General features: G+C 34.1%; 1 protein-coding gene across 9 annotated transcripts in view; it reads right to left on the bottom strand.

Annotated features, from left to right (window-relative positions):
• Positions 1 to 24,615, bottom strand: part of LOC106467118 (headcase protein-like) — a 94,721-nt gene that overhangs the window by 60,779 nt on the left and 9,327 nt on the right. For 8 of the 9 annotated variants that reach the window (XR_002612355.1, XR_002612354.1, XR_002612357.1 and 5 more), the window contains exon 2: positions 18,729 to 18,843. The gene's annotated coding sequence lies outside the window, so the exon portion shown is untranslated. Of the gene's footprint in view, positions 1 to 12,008; positions 15,613 to 18,728; positions 18,844 to 24,615 lie in introns of those variants that run through there. The other variant, XR_001291312.2, reaches the window with a different exon arrangement.

Genomic DNA, 24,615 nt, shown 5'->3' with positions numbered 1-24,615 from the left:
AGGCAGCTAGTCATCACCACCCACCGCCAACTCTTGGGCTACTCTTTTACCAACGAATAGTGGGATTGACCGTTACATTATAACGCCCCCACGGCTGAAAGGGCGAGCATGTTTGGTGTTACGGGGATTCGAACCCGCGACCCTCAGAGTCGAGCGCCTTATCCACCTGGCCATGCCGGGCCCAAAAGTGGAAATAGAGAAAACAAATAAAAATGATTTGTAAATGATAGCAATTAGGCTTAAGCAAAACTCAGAATTAAACCTAACCTACACAAGGCCTCAGCGAAAGAGAATAAAATTATGGTTTACTCACGCACCTCCAACTTAATTCCTACCACTTACGGCTTGTCCAAATGTGTTTTAATGGAATTTGTTTTTATATTATACATGAAGACTTTCAACATCGATTTCTTTTGGAAGGGCTATACTTCAATTTGCTAGTTTTTGTTTTGTTAACTTACAATTATTAAACGGTGTAATAAATTGGGCGAAATATTCTTTTAACGCTTTGAAACTAAAATGAGATTCGCTCTTTTGTTCTCTCTCTCTCTTTTTGTATTAGACTAAACCTTAACTTAGTCAAAGCACTGTTTATCTGCTCTTTACCAACGTATGTAAACCACTAGTACTGAAAAGTGGCAATTATAGTTGAAATTTATAAGAATTAAGAGTGAAAAACAAACAGTCTGTACATCTTTTGTTTGAAACTCCAATAGTACATTTTACTTAGAGTCAACTCTGACCCAAGTTTCCACGCGTTTATTTTTTTTTTCTTCTTAGAAAAGAAAAGCAGATGTTCGACTAAATTGGTTGTCAAATTCATAAATACGTTTGAAGTTGCTTCGGTTTTGTATTATACTTTACATGAGAGATCATTAGAGAACAGAGAGCCAGAAACAAATAATGATTAATTTTCTCAGTGAAGTTTTGATTATAATCGATTTGCATAATCCCCCTCCCCTACCTTGATAAATAAAGCATCCCGGCGGCCACGAAAGCTGCTAACATTTGTGATGTGTTAGATGAATCACTCTTTTCTGTCAACGCTAATATGGCCAGCTTCGTGTTCACGAGGTCACACACGTGCCGGTGCTTCTCGCTGTAGACCAAGTTCTTACTTTGAAACACGTGCAGGCGCGTGTCTTCTTTCTGGAATTGCGCAATATGAGTAATACTTTAGCGTAAAAGTGACGAAATCGGCTATTATCTATTAGCTCAAGAATAGCATTCACGAAGTTGCATTTTCCAGCATTGCACTGTAACTAACCTTTTTTTTAATATATATAATTGACAATATGAGAAGTATTACTATGTATTGTTTGAATTACGTTTGCTTATTTTTTGTTGTTTTGTTTTTTCGTTATATAGTAGTAAGAGGTTCAGAAAAAAAATATAAATAAAACCCACAGAAAGTTCGCATGGAATATAAAACAGTAACTTTACGTGTATCAAAAAGCATTTGACTCTCAAGTTTAATGCCCCCATGGCACAGCGGCATGTCTGCGGATTTACAACGCTAGAAAGCGGGTTTCAATACCCGTGGTGGGCAGAGCACAGATAGCCCATTGTGTAACTTTGTGCATAACTACAAAAAAAACAAACCTCCAATTTAATTTAATTAACCCTAGAATCATGAGTCGATCGCACATAGATTCATGTTTTTTTGTTTTTCATATAAAACTTTGTATAAATTTAGGGTTTGATCTTATGCTTCGAAACACGTAATAGAATCCACAAAAATATTGGTTGTATTAATGTTGATGAAAAGTCTTCCCAGAGCAAGGTTTCTCTTTGTCCTTGATTTGCACTGTAAGAACGGTTTTCGACGTATTCATGTCATCTAAAACACTTTGCGCAATTAGCACAAGCGGCAATAATCGTTATTCTACTACTTTTGACGACATTACTTGATTAAGATCTGATTAATCATATCTAAGTTTATCAGCCAACGAAAGAGATTATAATGAGACGAACAACGTATTTTATTATTACTGTTTTTCTGCTTTGAATTTTCTTGCCCTCTCTGGATTGGATTTTAACATTTTTTGAATGACCTCTCTTTCTGATCACTTTATCTTGAATAGAAATCGTATCGTGACTGCATCTACAACGTCTGCATTTCATGCAAACATCACGCCCTCCTATCTTGCATTTGCAAATGACACTAGAATAAATATGACCTTACATTATTCTAGCGTATGATGTCTAGTTAGCACAGAGCTTCCATAGATAAATTACTTTGCTTGTTTGTTTGTTTGCAATTAAGCACAAAGCTACACAATGGGCTATCTGTGCTCTGCCCACCACGGGTATCGAAACCCGGTTTCTAGCGTTGTAAGTCCGCAGACATACCAAATTACTTTGCGAAAAGGAATGAAATTTAATCAACATCTTCACACAGACGGGGATTAGAACTCATTTTCAAATGAAGATTTCTCTGCAAGAGGTGAAACAATGAACCAGAAGTTGTATTGTCCGAGAAGATTTATCTGAAAGAGGTGAAACAATGAGCCAAAAGTTGTATTGTTCGAGAAGATTTCTCTGCAAGAGGTGAAACAATGAACCAGAAGTTGTATTGTCCGAGAAGATTTATCTGAAAGAGGTGAAACAATGAGCCAGAAGTTGTATTGTTCGAGAAGATTTCTCTGTTAAAGGTGAAACAATGAGCCAGAAGTTGTATTCTTCGAGAATATTTCTCTGCAAGAGGTGAAACAATGAACCAGAAGTTGCATTGTTCGAAAACTCTGATACCAAATTATTGTCAGAAGGCAACTGTAACACTTTTATCACTTGTTGAATGTTGTGATGACCAAATCAGCTATTACATTTTGGATGATCGACTCCCGACTTTAGGGTTAAGGAATAATAATAACTGCAAGCCTCATATTTTATCATTCTTATATAGTGCATTATTGTGCATACACGTGTAGAAATAACCTTTTTAGTCAGCCTTGTGCAGGAAGGTTTGTCTCTTAAAACATCACCATTTCCAGATTAGGGTAAAAGTACTCATGGAGAAACACGGAGGTTGATTTTTCTTATTGCAGTACCAAAAAGTCTTTAGGTATACAGTAAATCTGAGCTATAACGAACCTCGTTACAACGAATTCAAGATGAAAGAAATTTTTGAAAAAATCTTCAACAGGGATTTTAAGCAAAGTATATATATATATATATATAAGTATAATAACTCAAGAGCCCAAGATGTAAGCTACACAGCAGTTACAAAATCTTTAAATTGTATGATCTACAAAGTTACTGGGCCTTTGCTTAATTAGTACAAAACGTATAATAATAACTATATATGCGACTTTATTAGAATATCTTTTCCCGCACACTCATTTGTCTTCATATACAAGATAAACTAATCAAGTGAAACGTCAGGTAGTTGTGTGAGCCCTATAAATGTAGAAAGCAGTGGCGTAGCCTGGTACGAAGTTTTGGGTGGGCCTGGAGTTACGATGGACGGGTAGAAGGCGTAGGGGAAGTTAAAAAAAAACCCAAGCAGACTAAATGGATGGGTTTGAATGTTGAGTGAGAGGGTTGTGGCCCGCATAGGCCCACCCGCGGTTAAGTTAAAGGTAGAAATGCACTTATTTCAAGGTTAAGCTACAAAAATCTCAATAATGCAAATCGAAAGAAAAACGTCTGTATCTTCTGTTAGGTAAACAAAACAGAGGATGTTAAGTTCTGGTGGTTGACTGAGGGAAAATATTATTGGGCAAACTTGTAGCGCAACATACATCACATTGTCTCCCATTTGACAGATTCTTTCAAAAGTTGTCAGGATTCGATTGTCTACAACCGTCAGATAGCAGTGGAAGTTAAATTCAAACTGAAAAGCACGACCTCAATAGTATTTAGTTGAACAAACTATGAACACTCTAAAAGAGTGTATTATGGTTTGATGAGTTACGTTTCATTATTTTGTACTTATTAAAAATGTAGAACATAAAGCACTTTGTATTCTTCAGTTTTGGGAGGAAGTTCAATAGTGTTAGACGTTTAGTATTTTAACATAGTTTAGAAAGGCAAATGAAATCTAAAGTGTACTTGAAAGGTTTTGTCTGTCATACCCACTCAACGATATTGTATTTCCACACTTATGGAAAGGTCGTTGGGTTTTGTTTCTCATATCCACTCAACGATATTGTATTTCCACACTTATGGAAAGGTCGTTGGGTTTTGTTTCTCATATTCACTCAACGATATTGTATTTCCACACTTATGGAAAGGTCGTTTCTAAGAAAATAACGAAATAATCCACAATACTTGCATTCCCCAAATATGATTTGAAGAACACGACAACAACTATAAGTATCTTCTTTGGTCAGTACAATCACCTGATTGTATTCCGACTGCGCATCTGTGAGATAATTGGAAACACCACGCAATTACTTATTTAGGTAATACTGCTCTGAATATAAGATGATTAAATTCGTACTATTGTTAACTGCAAATGTAGAAGGTGTTTGCTCTCAACAAATTAATATCATTATCTCTAGTTTCTTCAAAACTTAGGTTTGTTAACAAATACATTTTTTGTGATTTTTCTAATTATTTCCAAAATTACTAATGGAACTGGTATTTTTTACCTGAACAGCATCATATTACGTATATAGTCTTCCCAAGTCTAGTGGCTAATATTCCCGATTTTCTTAGATCCTGAATACCAAGGCTCGATTCCCGGTGTGGGAATTAATTAGTTGGGTATGTACTTGGTGTAATACGATTTCGAAAACAAAAAAAAAACTCTGGATAAGGTGCATTCAAAATATTAGGTAAGGGGATGTAGAAAACTAGTTAATTGAATTGTGGAGTGGTTGGATTTGAGAAAGCAAAACGCTGTTGTAAATGAAGACTAGTCAAGTTAGACGCTCAGGGTCAGTTCTTGAATCTTTAGTGCTGCTAAAGTTTACTGTTGATCACATTAAACTATTGGATATTTCTAACTGTACTGAGGATGTTGAGATACTACAGAATGGCTTGAATCAATTGGTAAGTTGGACAGATATGTGGCAAATGACCTTTGATTATAGTAACTACAAAGTAACGCATTTGCGTTACCATAATTTGGATTACACATTTAACATAGATAGGGAACTCACTCAACACTATGACTGAAGAAAAGGATTTTGGAATAATGGCGCATAAATCACTGCAGCCATCGTGCAGTGTTTCATTGTTAGTATGAAGCTAATACAATTTTAGGGTGTATTTATAGACATATTGATTACAAATCTAAAGAAGTTATCTTTCTTTACAAATCACTAGTTAGGCCTCATTGTGATACTGTGTACAGTTTTAGTCTCCTTATCTAGGAAAGGGTATTGACTTATTGGAAAGGGTTTAGAGGAAGGCTGCTAGGATTTTTCTGGGTGTCATAACAGCTAATTTCACTCTTTCATAACTAGATTAGAACTTGTCTTTAGTGAAATATATTCGGGTAAATTATTTAATTTTTTGTGCAGGAATTCTTCTGCGTGTAGTGTAGCATTTTTGTAAGCATGTAATAATTTCTTTACTCAGATAAAGGTTTCATACGCCATTGGCTAGAACCTCATATTACTTTGGCCTTGTGCCTGTCTGCTCTGGAAAGAGGCGTGCCCATTTAAAGGAGTGACACAGAATTATGTATAAAAATTGCCAGAAGTGTTTTTTTTTCATCCTATAAATGTTACTGGTAATGGTTGGTGACGTATGTAACATTGGATTCTGGTTCATCTTTAACGTTCTTTGGAGCAGTAAATCAGATTTCTTTATGTTTTTGTCCCATGTAGACGTAAAATAATTCTCTTTGTTCTTGCCCTGTACAGACTTGAGACAGGATTTTCCTTTATTCTTGTCCTGTACAGACTTGAGACAGGATTTTCCTTTATTCTTGTCCTCTGCAGACGTGTATAAGAAAATGTCTATTTCTCTCTTTCCACCTGTGTATGTAAGAAAATATCTCTCTTACTCCACCAGCAGCCTGTATAATCAATCTGTGAACCAGAAGGCGGCCAGTGTGGTAAATACACAAACCTTAATGTAAATAAATATTGTTCATTTGTTTGTGTTTTTTTCCTTTGTCCTCTGAGCTCGATTTATACTCTGCAAAACATTCCTGAAACTTACGTTTATTAGATACTTTTAAATTAATTTGCTGGACATCAATGGACCTGAATACCACATGGGAATGGAAGGGTTATGTTATAGAGATAGGTTAATATATCTTAACTTTCTCTCGGATAAGAAAGATAAGAAGTGATCTTATTGAAGTTGACAAAAGTATCTGAGAATTAACAGAATACAGATTTTTGATTTCTCTGTGGTTGTCTATTCTGAAGATAATAGGACGAGAGGATACAAGGCTTAAGATTTGTATACAGTTGAGAAGTATTATTTTTATAACAATGCTTATTGAGTGAGTTGCTGTTGGCATTAGTGAAATTCAACATTTTACAAACTGAAAAGATGAATCGATAACAATAATTTTTTGAAAATATATGGTGGATTTAAAGTTTTTATCTTCTCCAAGGGTGGGAGTGCAAGGACAATCTTGAAAAGTCAAATGATCGTTCGCATGTTATGTTATTGATGATCAGGCATGCAGTAGCACTGTCAATGTAGGGATTGGTCAGATTATTCATCAAAATGTTATTTTAAATATCTCCTCAACAGGTCATCAGAACTTTACAATACTATACAGTGTTTTCTTTTATAACAATATCTAAGTAATGACTGAATCACAGTTTCTGGGAATGTCTCTAAATATCATAGCAAAAAGTTTGAATTTCTTGTTCTTCTCTTTTATTACAATGATAACTCAAAGACCAAAACAATGGTGTCAACCAATTTCACTGAGATTTCAAACGGAGTATCCGCTTTTATAAGTATTATCAATAACTAGTAGTAATTTTTTTAAAATCATAATTATAGTGTAAACGATGTTATCAGTAACCCCTGACCTTAAAGTAAGCTATTTTACAGAAATTTGGTGTTCCTTTAAAAAGCTTAAGTACAGGGTGAAACAAGAATTATCTGCCAATAATATATATAAACAATATATATTACAGTTGGAACCTCATTGTACTTAAAACTTGGTTATACATACAACCTTCCTATGTCTATTGAAACACTGCATTAAAAAACAAGTAAATAAAAAACTTTACAAAAAGGAAGTAAATGTAAGAATGGCTAATATCAATCCTTCAATCATAATGTAAACAAGATAGTAGGGATGACATTTGATCATCCCTACATAATAGTACAGGCAAGAATTAACATATAGCAATATATATAACTATTCAATCACAAATGAGTTTGATTTATCCTGTTTTTATCTGTTAACGTACCTGTGCTGTTTCGTGGGGATGATGCAAATGTCATCCTCTACTATCTTGTTTGCATTATTTTTTGAAGAGTTGACATTAGCCATCCCTACATTTACGTCCTTTTTTGTATATACATGTAGTGCCTAGATCACTATGTGTCTGTCGTATCCCAGCTGGCCTCTTGGGCCCTGGTTTTATGCGAAAAGCCTCGTGGGCACTGGATATGATAGATATAGTGCGGGTTGGCATATTATAGCATGTTCTTCTTTACTTTCATTCATGGGTTCTTAGAATTACTAAATTAAATTTCTTCCGTTTACCCTGTCGTTGTTGGACCCACTCCGGAAACAAGAAGACTAACTTGTTGGTTCGCCAGTTGTTCTGAATGATAGTAAAGTTAATTATTACCATTAAGGCCCTACATTCGTAATAACAAAAGAGCCTCTATGAACTCAGTTCAGGCACGTCGATCCCAACCTACATCCTCGACATCATCCCACCGATCTCCAGCTTCCCTTTTCGTAGTGCCAGTCTACGTTGGTCTCAGTTCTTCAAGTTCCATTAGGTCTCAATTTAACTGCTTGCTCGATGATCCTTTCTTCGCTGTCCCTGCGCACCATGTGTTCGATCCATGTACATCTAGTTTTCTTCCTAATGTTATAAATCCAGGGTAATTGTGTTATATCTAGTCTTCTTCCGAATGTTATTAATTCAGGGTAATTGTGTTACTTCTATAATATGTTGCACAAATACATGATCCAGGGTAATTGTGTTATATCTAGTCTTCTTCCGAATGTTATTAATTCAGGGTAATTGTGTTACTTCTATAATATGTTGCACAAATACATGATCCAGGGTAATTGTGTTATATCTAGTCTTCTTCCTAATGTTATCAATCCAAGTTCAACACTTTGCTGTATGACGTGTCTCAGCACAAATATTTGGTCTTTTCATCCATGTTCATATTACAATTTATTATCCAATTATTTTTGTATTCTATATTCTACTTAGAAGGACAAGACTAAAAACTTTAGCAACGTTAGATGTGAGGATCGTTCCTCTCCAGTTTCCGCAATCCAAATAGTCCCCTTTCCTTGGTATTTTTATAATAATTCCATGTTTCCAATCATAAGATGTCATCCCAGTCCTCCATATGCTATTAAACAATTTCATCAGCGTCGTAAGTATGCCCCCGCAGTCCTCGCAACTGCTAGGGGGAGAGCCAAAAAAGGGGCCCAAAGGGCCTGACAAACTTTAAAATTGCCGACAAGGGGAGAGACATACAATTTAATTTGTTTGAACTAATGGTTCCACTATTCTGTTTGTTTTGTTTGTTTGAAGTTAAGCACAAAGATACACAATGGGCTATCTATGCTCTGCCCACCACGGGTATCGAAACCCGGTTTCTAGTGTTGTAAGTCAGCAGACATACCGCTGTACCACTGGGGTACCTACTATTCTGTTAAGGTAATGATATCAATCAGCCACAATTATAGGGAACAAATATACAGGGCACAATTACTTTTTTATGCGGGGTCCTCATCTTCTGTAGTCACACCACTGAATTTCATCTACATTCTTGGTGTATAGTTATTATCCGCATTATGCATTTCACCTGCAACTCCATCAGTTCCAGGCATTTTCTAGGTTTTAAACTTCCCGATTGCCTTTTCTATTTCTTCAACGCTAATTTCATTTAAGTCTACGTTCAGTTCAGTTGGAAGTCCAAGGTTTATCCATTTCCATCATCCTCATTTATCTTATTAATAAATTCTTTGAAGTGCTTCTTCTATCTCAACATAATTCCTGCCTCATTTGTTATCTTTACTCCATTACGATTTCTAACTGCTAAATTTTTCATTGCTCTTTCATTCCCGGTAATTTCTTGAATACATTAATAAGTTTTCCTGGTCTTCATTCCATTTAGTTCTATCTTGATCGGCTCCAGCTCTGAGATTTTCATAATATTCTCGCTTATTCCATATTGGTAATCTTTCAACTTTTTTATTCAAACTTTATTCCAGTATTTGTCCCATTCATATCTTAATAGAGAAGAGTTTCTGTCTCTTCTCTCCACATATTGTTTTTGTATCTTCCTCCCTTATATAACTGCTCAAGTTTCGTTTGATATCCAGACTTTTCCTACTTTACTGAACATCCAAGGGCCATTCCTCCAGCTTCTTTATATGTTTTAAACATTTCATGTCATAGTGTTTGAACTTGAGCTATATTGTTTACATTATCATCATCATGATCCATTGTTTCTAATACTCTAAATATATTTTGACACTCCGAAACAAATTTGTATTTTACATATTATTTCAGTAATTTACTAATATTAAATCTTACAACTCCTTTCGTTTTTTCTTCTTACTTTAAGTTGATGTTCAAGAACAGCAAACATCAGCTCTTACAGTTATGGAATAAACGACAAATTCAGAGATCACTAGAATTCAGGTACAGCCGTCCCTAATTTTGAACTACTGGCCAAAGGGAAGGCAGTCATTCATCTGCATCCCTTACCTCAAGGTTTTTTGCTGGCTTTGAACCAAATAACTAGATTAACTAAATCATATAGGAATAGGTGGACAAGAAGAAGAAAACTAGATTGGCTGCCACTCTCGTAACGCACTCATAGATCAAAGAGAGGAGTGTGGTCACGTTATCACGGCTTAAATGTTGGACCTTCCATGCTGCAGCCCGGCACGCTTACCATTGGTCTAAGCACGGTGTCCAAAAGCTAATGAACAGCATACAATAATTAAGATTTGGTTATATGATATAAAATAAAGAATCTTCATTAAAGTACTAATTTACCACTTTACCAGCTAGTTGAGATTTCGGTTTTACCTCTTTTTGTTTCTCTTATATTGACAGAATGAGACGATCGCCTTTCTCCTTTTGAATTAACAGAATATATAGATGAAAATCTCGTTTTCTTCTTCTGAGATGAAGAAAGCGGAAATATATTTGGCGTCACGTCAAGAAACGAAGAAGAAGGAAACATCGGTATTATATTTGTCTTCCTTTCCTACAAAAATACAGCGCCGAAGAAGACAACTAACTTTACCATGTTTTTCCCTTTTTAGATAATAATAAAATAAATATTTCGTCTGTATATTCGTAGCTGTTTATGTTGTTGTTCTTTCTTAGACATAACATAGCAACGAATGAAAGACTATTGGCTTCATTTCGCTCTGTTTTAAGTTTAAACGAAACAAAAATTTAAACGACCAATTGCTTAGATCTGACAAAAAAGAATGAAAGTGTAGGCTTTATCAAGTTTTTCTTTTAGGTTTACAGAAAAAAAAGGATGAAACCATATTCGCTATCTCGTTCGTATTTCTTATTTTAACAAAACAAGAAGTAAACCTGTCGAATTTAATTCGTTCTTAATCTTTATGATATTTAACATAATAAAGAATGAAACTATCAGTTCGTTCTTTGTTATGAGTTAACACGACAAAGAATGAAATTATCTGCTTTATCTTGTTCTTAATATTTGTAATATTTAATATACGAAAGAACGAGACTATTAATTTTAGTTTGATCTCTATCTATTTTTTTTTTCTTTAGAGAGAGTTAACACAAGAAAAAATGAAACTATCAGATTTATCTCTTTCTTCTCGCATAGAGTGGCAGAGAAAGAAATAACACCTGGTCACGTAACTTTCAAGATCCATTAGAAACATAGGTACAAGGCAAGTTATACAAATTTCATAAAGAACCACCCACGTTAGACTCAAAGTCCCACAGACGTAATAATACAAATAGTTAATTTGTAGTTTTATTACAATGTTTGGAAAACAAATATTTTTCATACTGCCACTAACTCGTGCCCCTCAATTATTCAGCAGTAAGCTTGAGGGCTTGTAATGCTAAACTTCGAGGTTCGGTCCCTTCGGTGAGCATAGCGCAGATACCCTTAGCGATATATCAAACAAACAGAAACCCTTTCTCTGGGCTATAGGAAGTAATCACACACAAGTTGTGCATGGATTTTCAACTAGAATAGCCTGCGTGACTACTATTTTGTGAATCGTATGCTTATTACTATGTAAATGCAAAACTGTCATGGTAATCAAACACAGTAATAACAGTTACAATTACAACTCAGCTCGTTTCCATATACAAATCTAACATTATCATTTTGACAATTATGTTTCGCCATAATCAAAAATGATATTTTTTATATGACAGTCACCAATTGTTACTAGTGTCTGTTTTTAGTAACTGTTATTAGTTTAGACAGGGACGCTTTGTTTTCTTAGAGGTCGCTAACTGACATCGGGACTCGTGCTTATCTTGTTTGAGGCTTAGATTGGTACTCTCAGCTTAATTTAGGGTTCATAATATATGCTCACACTACTATTATCAGTCTAAAGTACGATTTATAGAGCAGCCAACAGGCAATTTCTTTAACTCATAACTACCTTAAAGCGGTCTGGTCAACAACTCCTGTATTATTTGAAAATGTACTTTCATGTAAATGTTAAAGGAGCGCGTAATCAGCCAGCCACTGCTCCCTCCCTCTTGCCCTCAATCCCTGCTTTCAAGATAGTAACTCTTTCAACCAAAAGCATGTATTCAGGTGTTGAGAATATTCCTGCTTCCAGGGTAACTAATACATTTAACTAAAAAATTCTCCCTCTTTATATACGTAAGAAATACTTTAATAATTGAGTTTGGGACAGTGTTTGTGAGACTTTTTATTGCTGTAAAGCTTAAATGGAATCTTAACTAGAAATGCTAGTTTTAATGCTGCAAAAGATGTAACATAACTATCATGGACGAAAAATTTCTATCCATGTAAATGTGGCATATTTGGGTGAACTCAATTAATGGATCCACTAATAACAAGAAGACAAGGTTTTTATTGGACAGTGCTGAATGTACACCGGCTGAGCTTAAGTCTAGGAATAACTGGACCAAATACAAAGAGTAAAACACTACGAACACAAACTTTATTCATATTAAGCCTAAAATACAGTGTGTTTATGTACTTGTGTGGACAAGTCGACGATCGTCTCTCCTAGGTCAGTCACTAGATCTTCAGCTTTTGTTTTCTCTAGATGAATATTTACAGAATCAGTCCTGATGTAAACCAAGTAGAAATGTCTACTAACGAGGTCTCCAGCTCAAAATAAATCTCGTTTTCTCTGTCTTGGGTTGTTTCACCACATTACCAGTCACCCTCTCACAACGTTCGTCAACTGGGACTTAAAGGCATCACCCAGCCGGCCAGTGGCCAGCGGAAGGACACATCTGGCGGGCCAAGAGAATGAATGATACCCGATATGATAGAGAGAGCAACAAAGCCACAAGGCACTGCTACTTTTGAGAAACCACAACGGTTTTCTAGACCACGTGTTTTATTGCCAAATCGTCACATTTTTAGAACTATTAACAGGTCAAGAATAAATATTCGTAACACAATGAAAAGAGAAACCCCTGATATACTCCTGTACCACACAATCACTATAGTACCTACAACATTTAATGAGGTATCATTACAAAGATACATTTTCTCTTTATTTGTAATCAGAAAAGCCAAATTTGAAAATTTTTGTCCATTTAGATCGCAATTTTTGTTTCAAACTGCCATGTTACAGGCCTAGGTCCTTTTGTCAGAGAACGGTATATTTTTCTAGTGTGTGTATGAGGTCTATGTCACGCTTTAGCAGGAAGACATTTAACTTGGAAGTGCCAGTTCTACTAATGGAAGAAAGGAATTTGTATGAAGTCTACGTTATGTTGGAATGGAAGACATTTAACTTGGAAGTGCCAGTTCTACTAATGGAAGAAAGGAATTTGTATGAAGTCTACGTTATGTTGGAATGGAAGACATTCTATTTGGAAGTGTCGGCTCTTGCTATGAAAATTATTTATTTGTTATAAAACCGTGCAGATCCACTCGCTGGATATCTTTAATTGTAAAAGAGTGTCGTATTTTGAACTGTGTAATCAATGCTGAGCTATAACTTAAGCACCCCCCCCCAAAAAAATAAATAATTCGACGCTTACTAACTTGAAATAAAAAGTCAAAATACCTCTATTTATAAATATAATGTCTCCCGATAGGTCAGCGGTGCGATTCCCCGTGGTGGACAAAGTGCAAATAGCCCATTGTGTAGCTTTGCGCTGTAAAACACATCATCTTAAGAATATAAAATAATAATTGCCAGAGAGATCTCAACACACACAGACTTTTTTTTCAACACAAGTGTGGGGACTGAAAACGGGAAACACAGATCATCATAAATATGTATAAAAAAACTTAAAGAAGCTTGGCATGATCAATCTCAACAAAGAACCTGAAACGTCTGACTGCATTTTGAATAAATCCTGTTGTTTCCAAAAATTCTGGAAAAAGAGTACAATCAATAAAATTTACATAAAAAAGTGCAGTGGAAGGAAGGAGAACCTAACCTACTTGTTCTCATCTATTTAACTTGACAGCAATATTTCATCATTACGCGGAGTTCTTGTCCCCAAATACCACGGTTCCCTAGGCCCTCTAGTGTCAAGCTTCAATTTAACGCTTCACCTGGGTCCGGATTAAAGAACTAGCAGAATATGTTTTAGCTCTACACACGTTGTCCAATGCATTCAGCATGCGGAAGACCGCGGTAGCGCGTGCTGGATCATTTATATATTAGAAAGCTTCACTTCGTTTCAATGGCTAAATATGGGTTCTTTATTTAGTTTTGACAAGCTGTGCCCCAACGGTTCAATAGACTTTTGAGGGATTTAAAAGACCTTCGTTTGTACACCGTTATATGTGGCACATGCCCTGCTCTTGAATAGAAATTATCAAATCTAGAGGAACACAAAACTCACACACATGCCACCTTTATAAATTCTAAGAATTTAAGAGTGAAAGCAAAAAAGAATATGTAATAATACGTCAGTAACACTACATCTGCCATATTCAGTGCAGACGAGGCCTTTTGCTTAATACCAGGGCTCATCAGGCAGCTGGGGCACAGTGGTGGTCTAGGAACGGTTTATCTCATCAATTTCACGAACAACAACCGTTATAGCGCGAACTAGATTAATTAACTGAATTGTATTTATTATCATTTTTATTTAAGTCATTTACAAATCAGAATTAGGGTGAGGATTAATAACACAATATTATTCATTTAACACAAAGATTCGATACCCTATCATATCTTTGTGTTAAATTGATTTCTTGAACCTACGTGTTTTTTCTAACATCATAAATATTATTCTGTTATGTATTTTTAGTATTGTTTATTTATTATTGTTGTATTTGAATTAACTTTACTATCATTCAGCAGAACTTGCGGACCAGCGAGCAGGTCTTCTTGCCCAGAAGTGAAAAATCACCATTAACTGGAAACGAAATAACCCGAAAGCAGATTTAAAAAAAGGTGTAGCGTTTGTTTGTTTCACAATTGTCGGTGCAATGTTGCACAAAGAGTTGTCTGCGCATAGCCGCCCCTTATTTTGATCTCTTAGACTAGAGAGAGACGACAAATAGTCAACAGCAAGTCTAATGAATAATGGGATTTGACCGTTACTCCTATAGCGCGTCTACAGCCACAGAGTGCAGAACGCGTTTATGCAACAACGGTCCACGAACCATGAATCCTAGGTACTACTAAATCTACAAATATTCTAGAACAAAAAATAAATCCTAAGCTCATGTTTTGTTTTTCTGTTATTTTTTAAATGTAGTGTGTATAATACTGAGTATTTCTTCGTGGAATATACACCTCTTTACAGCCATTTTACGTTAGGACTGCTTTTAATCTCATATGAGATGGAAATATATATATATATATATAATAGATAAGGAAGACTTGGTGATTTTTTTACCATTGTTTCGACTTGATTGATTTTACTAAGCAACTCGTTTTCATTATTCCAGATGAAATGTTATCAAACGCAATGGTCATTAAGGTCACTGTGCTAACTATATAGATTCTCCTAAACAATTCGTTACTAATGTTATAACAGCTGGAATTATCTACAAGAAATACAAAGTGTTGGTATTTTATGCTATTGTTTCAAATTTATGAATCCAGCCAAACAACTTGCTTGTAATGTTATACCAGCCGGATATTAAAGAGGTAAAAAAACTTGTTGATTTTCCAGATAATCGTGTCAACCTTTTACGGATTTTCAAATGACCCCTGTTAGAGATTCCTTTTGATATCATCTTCCATGGGATATCAGCCAAACCCTAGGGCTAGTATTAGTAGCTTCACACTTTTCGTGCTGCTTCATCAATCGTCGGGTGACCCTTATTGGTGGTTGTCGCTTAACCCTACAAATGACATAAAATTCACATTGAACTTACTGTTCTTCAATTTTATTCTTAAACCACATTGTTCTACAGCTGACCTTCTCATTAGGGTTAACTTTTTAACCATATTCATACTTTCCTTATGTTGTCAACCGATCAAGACAGGTAATGTGATTCTTTGTTTTTTATTTGTGGATTGTTCAATAGTACATTTACAAACAGCGATTCACAAGCATAATGTTCTGTTAAAACATGTAAAAAGTTATGTTTATGCTTATAAGTTGTTTATTAATTTACTATTGTATTAGCACAATGTGACTCCGTACACAAATGTAATTGGATTTTCGATTGTCATAAAACTGAACTCAACTGGAATTTCTTGTTTAACCATGTTGATAATTTCCTCGTGTTGTTGAAACTTGTCATACAAGTGACTCTGGCTTATGTTTCATGTTTAATCCTATTGTCACTTTCCTCAGAGTCACGTTATCAACCAAGATGTTCACCCCATTACCACTTTCCTCACGTTACTAACCAGTATGTTTAACCCTAGTGAAACTTTCTTTACATTAACAACCAATAAGTTTAACCCTATTGACACTTTTCTTGCGTTATCAACCAAGATTTCTAACTATTTAACTTTCCTCACGCTATCAACCAGTATGTTTAATCTTATTCACACTTGCCTTATTTTATTAACCTAGATAGGTAATGTGACTTTCAAGTTATTTTGTTTGCAACATAAACATCTAAGTGACTAATCAGCGTTTCCTTAACTTTCCAAATGTTCTTTGTATTACTCTTGTGACCACACTTCTTGCCGGCTAACTTTAAAGTAATGGAAGATATTATTAAATATTTTCATGAAATGAAGGAAACGATTTTGCGAAGAGAAATGATAAAGAAGAAAAAAATTAAAACTCTCTTACAGTCTATCCTCTTTCCTTAAATATTTTCACCACAGAGTAAGTAAAAACATTAAGATTCAGTAATTTGATATAGGGTATTATGTGTTTATTTTTTCATACTTATAGATAAAGGGAGAGAAGTTAAACAATAGCATATATCATCAACTCTTGCGCTACTATTGTATGACTCCATAATTTAAAACTTATAGATAAAGGGAAAGAAGTTAAACAATAGCATATATCATCAACTCTTGGGCTACTATTGTATGACCAAATAATGGAATTTGACCTTCACTCTTATAGCGTATATGCAGCGCCAAAATTCAGAGAAGATTTTTTTTTTCTGAGCAATGGGAGCAAAACATAAACACTGGGATTCACAGCTTCGACACACTAACTACTAGCCACGCCCAGATCAAGAAGAAAATGCTAATTTCATTTTTAGTAGAACAGAGTATAATTTAATCTTCTATAGCATAAATTAGATTTGGTATTAAATATCCGATAGCTCAATTTATTTTATATACGTAGAGATCAAATTGTGCTTTCGGTAGCAATTAATATTAAAAGATTTAATTAATATTAAAAGATATTTTATTTTTCAGAATTAAAACTCGTTAGCAATAGGTATTTGACTTTGGTTTAAATGTTTTTTTCTTTCTTTTAGAAGTAAATATTAGAACACACTTTTCAGTAATATAGGTTATGTTTTATTGTGTGGGAATAAAAATTATTCTTATTAATCTTTATAATCCCATCTCCACCGATGGCTCTGCAGTGAACTTAAGTTTATAATACTAAAATTATGTGTTTGGTGGGCAGAACGTAGCATGTCTAATGTGCATAAAAGAAACTAACTTTAATTTTAATGATTAGGTATTATAATTATATTTATAGAACCAGATTAGAGAGTGATTGTTAATGGAAGAGGTTAATTGTTTCATTATATTTTTGTTGGTATTGTAAATCATAAATAGATGTTCTTGAAGTATAGGTTAGAATTTGCTTTTGTAAAAAGTGAATCCTTTTTTTTAGTAGCAGAAATAATAATGTTTTTAGAAGTAGAGATCACAACATGTTTTGTTTTTTTTAGAATAGAACTTCATTATTCTAGTAAATATTCAAATTTGCTTTTTCGTAGTAGATATTTTAATTTTTAGAACACGATATTGGTATTTGATTTATTTTTAGCAATAAGGGTTAGAATTTACTTTTGTTGCAAGGACAATCTGAGTTTTAGTAGTAGCAAATATAATTTTCTAGAAACAGATATTAGAACCTACTTTTCTTTTTAGCAGTAGCAGGTACGAAGCTTTAATTTCGAAGTTACAGTTTATAAATACGTACCATATAGAAATTGTTTTTATTAGTAAATATCAGAATTTGGTTTTTAGAAAGAGAAGAGAGAATCTGACTTTTAATAGGATGCGTTTGTATTAATATTTCTTGTAACAAATTTTAGAAAGAAATTCGTTTTTTAACATTGTAGAACAGAATCCACTTTTTGTTCAAAAGATTAATTTTCCATTTTTTTGTTGCATAAAATCAAATATCTTTAAAAGTAGTTATGAAAAATTATCTTTATGAGGTAGTAGAGATTAGGTGTTGTTTTCATGAGTAATTGTGTTACTTTTTTTTGGATGCAGAGTTATCATAATTAAATTGTAATTATATACATAACAACTTACTTTTTTTAGTAATAAAGACTTGAATTGCTGTTATTGGTACTTGAGGTTAGTATTTTATTAACAGAAAATAGAACTTGCTCTAATAATAAAAAAAAAGATAAAAGTTTCTTTAATAAAGGTGAAAAATGATAACTTTAGTATAGTGTTGGTATTAGTTCTGTAATTAGAAACTTTTTTATCATCAGTTAGTAGAATACTCTTTTTCAGAAGTCAAGATTATGATTTTCTTTACAATAACAGATGAGACTTTTTTTAGTACAGATTGTTTTTTTATACAGAAATGACTAGTTCAATTTTTTTAGTAGATAGATTGGTTATTTCTTCTTATTTGATTGTGAGAAGTCATTAATCTCAACCATAATACTAAAAACGTAGGTTTTTGCCTGGATTTCAAGGTTTCAGTTTGAAAATAATCTTAACAATGAAAAAAGCATGATGTGCGTAAAAAAAGATAGGAAAAGTGAAAACAGAGAGTTTCAAGCTATTATGGAGACGTCTGTATTATGTGACAATTCTTTTTTTTTAAACTACATAAACGCACCTGGGCTTCAGTTCAGCGCCAGAAACAAGAATAGAGGGCTTCTAAACGGCTTCCACTGTGACGTCACTTCCCCCAGATGGATGGCTTTTTCTCATCGCCTTTGTACGAAAAGCTTCTGTAGAGATGATATAAATGTCTAAGTAAATATAACACCCGTTTGTTTTCTTAAATACTTATCACTGGAAAAATCTGAATGATGACACCCAAAAGTTAATCAATATTCGTAAAATTATATGCATGATTTATAACGAGGTTAAATTTAAAAAAAAAATCCTTCTTTTTAATTGAGGTTTTTACCAAACGATATGACGTCACTACCTTATTGAAAGAGTTACAAACAACAGGTTGCCATCTTTGTTCATTCGTGTTATCAGTAGATATATATGTATGTGTGTGTACTAGTTTAGAAGGCCGAGTTGTTTGTAGGTAAAGACTGGAGTTGTTTATGTGGTATGCTGTAAAGAATGTTTTCGATGGGTATAACACTTGTTAGAGGACAAATACATAGCCTATTTATTACAGTACATGTAAAAGGGGTAATGTCAATCGCTGAAGTGTATGATAAGCAAATAATTTCATCTTGGGTCGATATGTTTCTGCTTGTTATTGGGTATTACATCATATCATGCTCAACATGGTCATGTGGTTTTGTTTTCCATACGTTATCTAACCTGCATATTTTTACTATCTATCTAGATATATTACCTGCTTAATTTCACAAAGCTTAGTTTAGACACTTTGTAACGTAAAACTTTTAATTTATCAATGTTGTTTATAGATTTCAATGTAGGACGTCCATATTAACATACAAATACAGCTACAACGTGATAAAGCCTGTAAATGTATACCTAAATCGTCAAGATTAGTGTAAGGAAATCAAATTGTCTTCAACTTTCAGCTAAATTACATATTTCTCTTTAGATCCTGGCGAAGGTCGTTTGGTCAAAAAATTGACCACATAATTTGTTTTCCCTTACAACAACTTAAGCCATTGCATTTCAGGAAAATTGACCACATGCTTCATTTTCCCTTACAACAACTTAAGCCACTGCATTTCAGGAAAACTGACCACATGCTTTGTTTTCCCTTACAACAACTTAAGCCACTGCATTTCAGGAAAACTGACCACATGCTTCATTTTCCCTTACAACAACTTAAGCCACTGCATTTCAGGAAAATTGACCACATGCTTTGTTTTCCCTTACAACAACTTAAGCCATTGCATTTCAGGATTTTAAATCTTAATATTGTTTACGATTTACAAACATTTCTTGACTAAATATTTTTTAATTATTTTATGTTCCAGTGTTAACATTATTTATTCAAACCGGGTAATTTCTGGTAGATTACTGTGTTTATTTGTCAAATCTGACCAGTACGTTCTAAAAAGCGATGTTTTCGCTAGTTACATACATAACATTCTAGCTGTTAATATACAGAAGAACTATTTTGAATGGACTCTTGTCTTAACTTTTTTCTCTCATTCCCAGTTCTTCCAATTCTTAACAAACAAAAAAAATCATAGATTTGCTTTGCTTTTGGATGCTTTTCTTAGTTGATTCTATTTACACATTAAGAGCTAATTTTGGGAGATGTCGTAGGTAAGTTTCTATAGTTCCTTTAATGAGAACTTCCGGTAACCAATATTACGTAAATATACGGGTTACTTAATAAACCATTGTTGGGATTGCGTGGTTGAACACCAAACTAATCTATGAAACCTGATTATTGTGTTCTTCCACATTTTGTTGATATATATAAAACTTAAGTTTTACAGTATTATAAAATAAAAAGTACATAGTAAGCATGATGGCTTATATTCTGGGTTTTATCACTTTTAAGTACTTTTTTACGCACGATAAAAATCCTTGTTAAAATTATTCCTCTTTCGTATGATATGTACGAAGAGATTTATTCTTGCGAAACATCAGTGTACAGTTTGTAAAGGAATGTATACGATTCCATACGAAAGTACATTTCAAGCTTTAAAGACCGGCTGTATTTAGTCGCGCTTATGACTTTTTGTATCACGCTTAAAAAGAGTTGGCCGAGAGTGGTGTAATTTTGTGATGTATTTTTTTCATTGCTGAATAATCTTTGCAAGATTACAGATAAGGCATAGCCTGGCGAGAAAGGCACGTGAACGGAAATTAGATGAAACGATAAACAACTTAACTCTCGGGTTGACCTAAATAGTTAATGGTAGAGGAAAGGTGAGTTAGAACGAGGGCGCAACACGTAATGTCTGGAAAACAAACGTTACGTACCACTGTTCAAATATAAATTTTGTTTTAAAAACTAATTACTTCAAAATAATTCCAATGCACAAGAAGTGTTTCAGATAAAGGTAATTAAAAGCAGTAACGTGCTTTCAGTCTTCTATTTATGTGTAAAAAAAAACAGCACTTACTTTATATTTTACTCAATCCAGTTTTCATGTGAAAAACGTGTATAATAGATTGTTTGTTTGTTTTTTTAATTATGCACAAAGCTACACAAGGGCTATCTGTGCTCTGCCCACCACGGGTATCGAAACCCGGTTTCTAGCGTTGTAAGTCCGCAGACATGCCGCTGTGCCACTGGGGGGCGTGTATAATAGAAGTTCCCAGTCTTTCACATTTTAGCAGATTAAAGTATTTTACAAATAAAGTTTATGTACTCAATTTGAAGAAACCATAATCGTACAGATTAATTGTACACCTATTTAAAAAAATGGGATTTAGTTGACTTACTTAGATACAATTTTTTTTTTCGTTATTTAGGTTTTTTCTCTTTTTTTTTACTCTTCCGTCATAAATTTTTGTTGTTGTTGTTGAACAAAAAGGGCTATTTGTGATCTACCCACCATGGGTATCGAAACCAGATTTTAGCATTATAAACCTGCTGACTGACAGTCATAAAAATCTTTGTAAAAAAGTATTGAGTTCTGTATCTGACGTCACCACCATAGCTATAGATATGCACGAATTATTTTCAGAACACCCCGACTCCACCCAGTCCTTGCTTATCAGAAAGATCGGAACTATTCGGAATAAAGCGACTTCATCCGATCCCAACTAAACCCACAAAAGGGAAACGTTTGTTTTTGAATTTCGTGCAAAGCTACACCAGGGCTATCTGCGCTAGATGTCTCTAACTTAGCAGTAAAAGACTAGAGGGAAGGCAGCTAGTCATCACCACCTACCGCCAACTCTTGGGCTACTCTTTTTACCAACGAATAGTGGGATTGATCTCCACATTACTACCACAGCTAAAAGGGCGAGCATGTTTGGTGGAACTGGGATTCGAACCATCGACCCTCAGATTGCGAGTCAAACGCCCTACCCACCTGGCCAATGCGGGCCTAAAAAAAGAAAACGATTCCAGCGAAAGTCAAATCCGTTTGATTTACCTATTTAATGAAATACCATTTCAGTCAAACCCCTCTTCACAAATGACACAGATCAGTCTGAAACTTTTTTCAGTATGAATGCGTGTGCGCGTACAAACTCTCTCTCTAGCACACACATACACACGCGCGCGGTTTATTCTCAATGTTTCAACATTTGCTTTTCAAGGCCTACTAAAACATTATTTGCAAAATAAAATACTCAACAGCTATTAAGAAATATCAAAGATAACCATGCTTACAAGTATTTAGGCCTAAGCCGCAATAATGAGGTAACTCCAAAGACCTAATATTAGCTTCTCAGACTTACACATAAATTAATCAGCTTGCCACTTCAGTGTACGCCAATACAAACTTTTAGACATTTTAAATTGGCTCCATAAGCTCAGCAAAGTTAATACCAAAAATTAACCATTTTATCGTATTGTAAGGTTGTATCTTTTTTAACCTATACAGTCTAGCTTAAGCGTGAGAGTATCGAATTAAAAAGCTAACGTACAACTGATTAGCATAATAATATTTCACATCGAAACAAATGGCCTTGAAAACCAACATTCCTTTTATACAAATCAACTGAACTGAACGATACTATGGTTTGGTTGTTCTTACGCTTAATAAGCGCAAAGCTATGCAATGGGCTATCTGTGCTCTGCCCACCAAGGGTATCGAAACCAGTTTATCCAAGTTTAGCGTATTTGAAATTATTAACATTATTATCGTTTAAAAGTTTAACCTTTATATTTAGACTTTAAAAACCTAGACTCGAAAAACGTCTGAATGATAATTTCTGCATGAGTACATCTCAAACAGTAGACTTTTTAAGCACGATGATTATCCCAATTGTCCATATATTCTAAACTATATACTAACTGTTTATTGTTGTGATACACTGTCTGCCTGGTGGTTAGAGCGCAAGTTCGAATCTGGTCACCGAACATGCTCGCTCTTTCAGTCGTGGAACCGTTATAATATGATGGTCAATCTCATTTTTCGTTGGCAAAAGAGTAGCTCAAGAGTTGGCGGTGGGTGATGTTGAATAGTTGCCTACTCTATATTCTATCACTTCTAAATTAGGGGCGGTTAGCGCAGATAGCCCTTGAGTAGATTTGCGCGAAATTCCAAAAGCAAAATTTTAACTATCTATAGTACAACTGATTTTAGACATGACCAGCGGCAACTATGGTGTTTTAGGTCATGCCCTTTGTAAAGGATCAAGTGTGATTCGTGAATTAAAGTTTCCATATTAACCACGGGAGTGAGAATTGACGAGAAATACAAACTTATTTAGAAGTGCAAACCGTTGCTTAGAGCGCTAGCTTGGAACTAAGATTGTGTGACTCATAACTACTTTAAAAAAAAAAAGAAAAAAAGAAATCATGGAATGATCTAAACTTGACTGTGAGGGGAGCTAAAAATATTACAAAGTTTCAGTGAATTAAAAAAAAGCTGATAGACACAGTTAGTATGATCATAACACCCGCCACTGCAATTAATGAATTTATTAGCATCCTGACCTTAACAAAAAGGGCCAATGCAATAAAAAATTACAAAAGCCTATAGCTAAAAAAGGCATCACAATAAAATTGTAAACCTAGAATAAGGATATTCCGATTAATTCTTAATCCAAAGTAAAAAGAAATCGACAAAGATTTTATAGTAAAAGGCATCACAATAAAATTGTAAACCTAGAATAAGGATATTCCGATTAATTCTTAATCCAAAGTAAAAAGAAATCGACAAAGATTTTATAGTAAAAAGAAGACATTTCGATTAAAGACTGAATTTAAAAAGAAATCTTAAATCCAAAAATGGACATCCCAACAAAAGCCCGAAGAGAAACAAAAAACTAAGATTTCAAGAAGAAAGTCAAAGATGAAGCACTATCAAAATAATAGTTATTTACATCGTATTTGATTACGTTAACTATGTCGGAAATACTTTAAAATTCTATACATGATGTAATACAAAACAAAGTACAAATTTGTGTATTTTAATTTTCATCTTCTGGATTATGTTAATTTATGAAGAAAAAAAAACAATACAGAATGTTCTAACGAATGAGCTTTGAGAACATTCAATTTTTTTTTTTTTAGAAATCTTCTGTCAAATAAACTTCGAATAGTTTAAAAAGCCGCTAGACATTCTGATAACAACTGAAATTTCGTTGCATAATTATTATATTTTGAGGGGTTTAAAGAAATGGAAGTTATTTCAGTTCAATATTAAAAAAAAAAAACAAGGGCTTCATTAGGGTGAGGAGAGTCGAAAGCTAGCTCCTATTAAAATATTTAATATTCAAATGTGGTGTGTGTACCCATGTTCGAATATGCCATCCTCACATTCAACATGATAAGAATTCAGAAGTTAATCCAGCTCGATATTAGATGTCAACTCGTTATATGGTGGTACAAGACGTCTGTAACTTGTGAAAATTACTCTTGTTGTGCATAATAAGAAACAGTAATATTTTCCCTCAAGTAATTCCATTTCGTATAATTA

Source organism: Limulus polyphemus, unplaced genomic scaffold (assembly GCF_000517525.1).
Source record: "Limulus polyphemus unplaced genomic scaffold, Limulus_polyphemus-2.1.2 Scaffold2494, whole genome shotgun sequence".
NCBI lineage: Eukaryota > Metazoa > Arthropoda > Merostomata > Xiphosura > Limulidae > Limulus > Limulus polyphemus.
Note: the sequence above shows the minus strand (reverse complement) of the source record. Positions and strands in the feature narration are given on the sequence as shown.